The 6,693-nt window shown below is 46.2% G+C and overlaps 1 pseudogene; it reads right to left on the bottom strand.

Moving 5' to 3' along the window:
• Window positions 1-2,142: 2,142 nt before the first annotated feature.
• Window positions 2,143-2,610, bottom strand: LOC138355936 (glucose-dependent insulinotropic receptor pseudogene; annotated as a pseudogene).
• Between the last annotated feature and the right edge of the window lie 4,083 nt (window positions 2,611-6,693).

Genomic DNA, 6,693 nt, shown 5'->3' with positions numbered 1-6,693 from the left:
CTGTGTGTCAGTCTGCCATATTCTGTATTTCGCAGTGTGCCATCATCTGTATGTCACAGTCTGCGTCGTCGTGTTGTTATAGTCTGCCATCATTTGTGTATTACAGTTTGCCATTGTCTGTATGTCAAAGTCTGCCATCATCTGTATGTCAAAGTCTGCCATCATCTGTATGTCAAAGTCTGCCATCGTCTGTATGTCCGAGCTTGCCATCGTGTGTGTGTCACAGTCTGCCATCGTCTGTATGTCACAGCCTGCCATCGTCTGTATGTCACAGTCTGCCATCGTCTGTTTATTACAGTCGGCCATCGTCTGTATGTCAGTCTTCCATCGTCTGTTGATTACAGTTTGCCATTGTGTGTCACAGTCTGCCGTTGTTTTTTTATTACAGTCTACAATCGTTTGTATGTCAGTCTGCCATCGTCTGTGTCATAGTCTGCCGTCGTCTGCATGTCATAGTCTGCTATCGTCTGTATGTCACAGTCTGCCATCGTCTGTGTGGCGTAGTCTGCCATTATCTGTGTGTCATTCTGCCATCGTCCATATGTCACAATTTGCCATCGTCTGTATGTCAGTCTGCCATCTCTGTATTTCACAGTCTGCCATCGTTTTTATGTCTCAGTCTGCCATCGTCTGTATGTCACAGTCTGCCATCGTCTGTGTGTCGCATTCTGCAATCGCTTGTATGTCACCGTCTGCCATCGTCTGTGTGTGACATTCTGCCATCGTCTGTATGTCACAGTCTACCATCGTCTGTATGTCAGTCTGCCATCGTCTGTATGTCAGTCTGTTATCGTCTGTATGTCACAGTCTGCCATTGTCTGTATGTCTCAGTCTGCCATCGTCTATATGTCACAGTCTGCCATCATCTGTATGTCACAATCTGCCATTGTATGTTGTCTCCTTTATGTCACGGCTTAGTCGCTCAAAGTCTGCCTTCGTCTGTATGTCAGTCTGCTATAGTCTAGGTCACATTCTGCCATCTTTTGTGGGTCACCGTCTGCGATCGTCTGTAAGTCTGCTATTGTCTGAATGTCTCAGTCTGCCATCGTCATTATGTCATAGTCTGCCATCGTCTGTGTGTCAGTCTGCCATCGTCTGAATGTCACAGTCTGTTATCGTCTGTATGTCACAGTCTGCCATTGTATGTCACAGTCTGCCATCGTCTGTATGTTACAGTCTGCCATCTTCTGTTTATTATAGTCTGCCATCATCTGTTTATGACAGTCAGCCATCGTCTGTACGTCACACTCTGCCATCGTCTGTATGTCCGAGCCTGCCATCGTCTGTATGTCACAGTCTGCCATCTTCTGTATGTCACAGTCTACCACCGTCTGTATGTCACAATCTGCCATCGCCTATATGTCACAATCTGCCATCCTGTGTTTGGCACAGTCTGCCATCGTTTGCTTATTACAGTCTGCCATCGTCTGTATGTCAAAGTCTGCCATCATCTGTTACAGTCTGCCATCGTCTGTATGTCAGTCTTCCATTGTCTGTTGATTACAATCTGAAATTGTATGTCACAGTCTGCCATCGTCTTTATGTCACAGTCTGCCATCGTCTGTATGTCACAGTCTGTCATTGTCTGTTTATTACTGTCTACAATCGTCTGTATGTCAGTCTGCCATCTTTTGTGTCATAGTCTGCCATTGTCTGTATGTCATAGGCTGCCATCGTCTGTGTGTCGCATTCTGCCATCGTCTGTATGATTCAGTCTGCCATCGTTTGCTTATTACTGTCTTACATCTTCTGTATGTCACAGTCTGCCATCGTATTAGTATCACAGTCTGTCATCGTCTGTGTTTCACAGTCTGCCATCGTCTGTGCGTCATAATCTGCCATTGTCAATATGTCACAGTTTGCCATCGTCTGTATGTCACAGACTGCCATCGTCTGTATGTCAAATTCTGCCATCGTCTGTATGTCACAGTCTGCCATCGTCTGATTGTCACAGTCTGGCGTCGTTTGATAGCCATAGTCTGCTATCGTCTGTATGTCACAGACTGCCATCGTCTGTATGTCACATTCTGCCATCGTCTGTATGTCACAGTCTGCCATCGTCTATATGTCACAGTCTGCCATAGTCTGTTTGGCACAGTCTGTCATCGTCTGTATGTCACATTCAGCCATCGTCTGTGTGTTTCAGTCTGCTATCGCCTGTATGTCACAGTCTGCCATCGTTTGTGTGTCACAATCTTCTATCGTCTGTGTGTCACAGTCTGCCATCGTCTGTTTATTAAAGACTTCCATCGTCTGTATGTCACAGTCTACCATCGTATGTGTGTCACAGTCCGCTATCGTCAGTGTGTCACATTTTGCCATCGTCTGTATGTCACAGTCTGCCATCGTCTGTATGTTACATTCTGCCATCGTCTGTATGTCACAGTCTGCCATCGTCTGTGTGTCACATTTTGCCGTCGTCTGTATATCACATTCTGCAATCGTCTGTATGTCACAGTCTGCCATCGTCTGTGTGTCACATTTTGCCGTCGTCTGTATATCACATTCTGCCATCGTCTGTATGTCACAGTCTGCCATCGTCTGTGTGTCACATTTTGCCGTCGTCTGTATATCACATTCTGCGATCGTCTGTATGTCACAGTCTACCATCGTCTGTATGTTTCATTCTGCCATCGTCTGTATGTTACATTCTGCCATCGTCTGTGTGTCACAGTCTGCCATCGTCTGTATGTCACAGTCAGCCATCATCTATATGTCACAGTCTGTCATCGTCTGCGTGACACAGTCTGCCATCATTTGTCTGTCACAGTCTGCCATTGTATGGTGTCTCCTTTATGTCACGGCTTAGTCGCTCAAAGTCTGCCATCGTCTGTATGTCAGTCAGCTATAGTCTATGCCACATTCTGCCATCGTTTGTGTGTCGCAGTCTGCCATCGTTTGTGGATCGCAGTCTGCCATCGTCTGTAAGCCTGCCATTGTGTGTATGCTTCAGTCTGCCATTGTCTGTATGCCTCAGTCTGCCACCATCTGTATGTCATAGTCTGCCATCGTCTGTGTGTCAGTCTGCCATAGTCTGTATTTCGCAGTCTGCCATCGTCTGTATGTCACAGTCTGCCGTCGCTGTGTTATAGTCTGCAATCATCTGCGTTTTACAGTTTGTCATTGTCTGTATGTCAAAGTCTGCCATCTTCTGTTTATTACAGTCTGCCAACGTCAGTTTGTTATAGTCTGCCATCGTCTGTATGTCACTGTCGTCCATCGCTTGTATGTCACAGTCTGCTATCATCTGTATATCACAATCTGCCATCATCTGTGTGTCACAGTCTGCCATCTTTTGTATGTCACAGTCTGCCATCATCTGTATATCACAGTCTGCCGTCGTCTGTGTGTCACAGTCTGCCATTGTCTGTATGTCACAGTCTGCCATCATTTGTCTGTCACAGTCTGCCATTGTATGGTGTCTCCTTTATGTCACGGCTTCGTCGCTCAAAGTCTGCCATCGTCTGTATGTCAGTCAGCTATAGTCTATGCCACATTCTGCCATCGTTTGTGGGTCGCAGTCTGCCATCGTCTGTAAACCTGCTATTGTGTGTGCTTCAGTCTGCCATTGTCTGTATGCCTCAGTCTGCCATCATCTGTATGTCATAGTCTGCCATCGTCTGTGTGTCAGGTTGCCATCGTCTGTATGTCAAAGTCGGCCATCGTCTGTTTGTCATAGTCTGCCATCGTCTGTGTGTCAGTCTGCCATAGTCTGTATTTCGCAGTCTGCCATCGTCTGTATGTCACAGTCTGCCGTCGCTGTGTTGTTATAGTCTGCCATCATCTGTGTTTTACAGTTTGCCATTGTCTGTATGTCAAAGTCTGCCATCTTCTGTTTATTGCAGTCTGCCATCGTCAGTATGTTATAGTCTGCCATCGTCTATTTATTACAGTCTACTATCATCTGTATGGAACAGTCGCCCATCGTCTGTTCGTCATAGTCTGCTATCGTCTGTATGTCCGAGCCTGCCATCGTCTGTATGTCACAGTCTGCCATCGTCTGTATATCACAGTCTGCCATCGTCTGTATGTCACAGTCTTCCATCGTCTGTTTATTACAGTCTGCCATCGTCTGTATGTCAGTCTGGTATCGTCTGTGTGGCATAGTCTGCCATCGTCTGTGTGGCAGTCTGCCATCGTCTGTATGTCACAGTTTGCCATTGTCTGTATGTAATAGTCTGCCATCGTCTGTGTGTCACAGTCTGCCATTACCTGTATGTCACAGTCTGCCATCGTCTGTATGTCACAGTCTATCATCGTCTGTGTGTCACATTCTGCAATCGTCTGTATGTCACAGTCTGCTATCGTCTGTATATCATAGCTTGCCATCGTCTGTATTTCGGTCTGCTATCGTCTGTTTATTACTGTCTTCCATCGTCTGTAAGTCACAGTCTGCCAACGTCTGTATTTCACAGTCTGCCATCATCTGTGTTTTTTAGTTTGCCATCGTCTGTGTGTCACAATCTGCCATCGTCTGTGTGTCACAATCTGCCATTGTCTGTGTGTCAGTCTGCCATCGTATGTATATCACAGTCTAACATCGTCTGGTGTTACAGTCTGCCATCGTCATTATGTCACAGTTTTCCATCGTCTGTATTTCACAGTCTGCCATCGTCTGTATGTCACATCCTGCCATCGTGTGTATCACAGTCTGCCATAGTCTGTATGTTATAGTCTGCTATCGTCTGTTTATTACAGTCTACTATCATCTGTATGGTACAGTCTTCCATCGTCTGTTCGTCATGTTCTGCCATCGTCTGTATGTCCGAGCCTGCCATCGTACGTATGTCACAGTCTGCCATCGTCTGTATGTCACAGTCTGCCATCGTCTGTATGTAACAGTCTGCCATCGTCTGTATGTCACAGTCTGCCATCGTTTTTTTATTAGTCTGCCATCGTCTGCATGTCATAATCTGCCATCGTTTGTATGTCACAGTCTGCCATTGTGTGTTACAGTCTGCCGTTGTCTGTTTATTACAGTCTACAATCGTCTGTATGTCAGTCTGCTATCGTCTGTGTCATAGTCTGCCATCGTCTGCATGTCACAGTCTTCTTTCGGCTGTGTGGCATAGTCTGCCATCGTCTTGATATCACAGTCTGCCATTGTCTGTGTGTCAGTCTACCATCGTCCATATGTCACAGTCTGCCATCGTTTGTATGTCACAGTCTGCCATCGTCTGTATGTCACAGACTGCCGTCGTCTGTATATCACAGTCTGCCATCGTCTGTATGTCAGTCTGCCAACGTCTGTTTATTAGTCTGCCATCGTCTGTATGCCACAGTCTGCCAACGTCTGTTTATTACTGTTTATTGTCGTCTGTATGTCACAGTCTGCTATCATATGAATGCCACAGTCTGCCATTGTCTGTTTATTACTGTTTATTATCGTCTGTATGGCACAGTCTGCCATCGTCTGTATGTCACAGTCTGCCATCGTTTGTATGTCACAGTCTGCCATCGTCTGTGTGTCACAGTCTGCCATCATCTGTATGTCACAGTCTGCCATCGTCTGTATGTCACAGCCTGTCATCGTCTGTGTGTCACATTCTGCCATTATCTGTATGTCACAGTCTGCCATCGTCTTCATGTCACAGTCTGCTATCGTTTGTATGTCACAGTCTGCCATCGTCTGTATTTCTGTTTGCCATCGTCTATTCATTATTGTCTTCCATTGTCTGTATGTCACAGTCTGCCATCGTTTGTGTGTCACCGTCTGCCATCGTGTGTGTGTGTCAGTCTGCCATCGTCTGTATATCACAGTCTGCCATCGTCTGTGTGTCACAGTCTGCCATCGTCTGTGTGTCACAATCTGCCATCGTTAATTCGTCACAGTTTTCCATCTTCTGTATGTCACAGTCTGCCATTGTCTGTCACATTCTGCCATCGTCTGTATCACAGTCTGCCATCGTCTGTATGTCACAGTCTGTCATCATCTGTATGTCACAGTCTGTCATCGTCTGTATAACACAGTCTGTCATCGTCTGTATATTACAGTCTAACATCGTCTGTGTGTCACAGCCTGCCATCGTCTGTATGTCACAATCTGCCATCGTCTGTGTATCAGTCTGCCATCGTCTATATTTCACAGTCTGTCATCGTCTGTATATTACAGTCTAACATCGTCTGTGTGTCACAGCCTGCCATCGTCTGTATATCACAATCTGCCATCGTCTGTGTGTCACAGTCTGCCATCATCTTTATGTCACAGTCTGCCGTCGTCTTTGTTTTTTAGTCTGCCATCGTCTGTGTATCACAATCTGCCATCGTCTGCGTGTCACAGTCTGCCATCGTCTGTATATCACAGTGTGCCATCGTCTGTATATCACAGTCTGCCATCGTCTGTGTATCACAATCTGCCATCGTCTGTATGTCACAGTCTGCCATCGTTTGTATGTCACAGTCTGCCATCGTTTGTATGTCACATTCTGCCATCGTCTGTATGTCACAGCCTGCCATCGTCTGTGTGTCAGTCTGCCATCGTCTGTGTGTCACAATCTGCCATCGTCAATATGTCACAGTTTTCCATCGTCTGTATGTCACAGCCTGCCATCGTCTATATGTCACTTTCTGCCATCGTCTGTATCACAGTCTGCCATCTTCTGTATGTCACGTTCTGCCATCGTCTGTATGTCACAGTCTGCCATCATCTGTATGTCACATTCTACCATCGTCTGTGTGTCAGCCTGACATCGT

The sequence above is a fragment of the Procambarus clarkii genome, chromosome 6, assembly GCF_040958095.1.
Source record: "Procambarus clarkii isolate CNS0578487 chromosome 6, FALCON_Pclarkii_2.0, whole genome shotgun sequence".
Taxonomy (NCBI): domain Eukaryota; kingdom Metazoa; phylum Arthropoda; class Malacostraca; order Decapoda; family Cambaridae; genus Procambarus; species Procambarus clarkii.
Note: the sequence above shows the minus strand (reverse complement) of the source record. Positions and strands in the feature narration are given on the sequence as shown.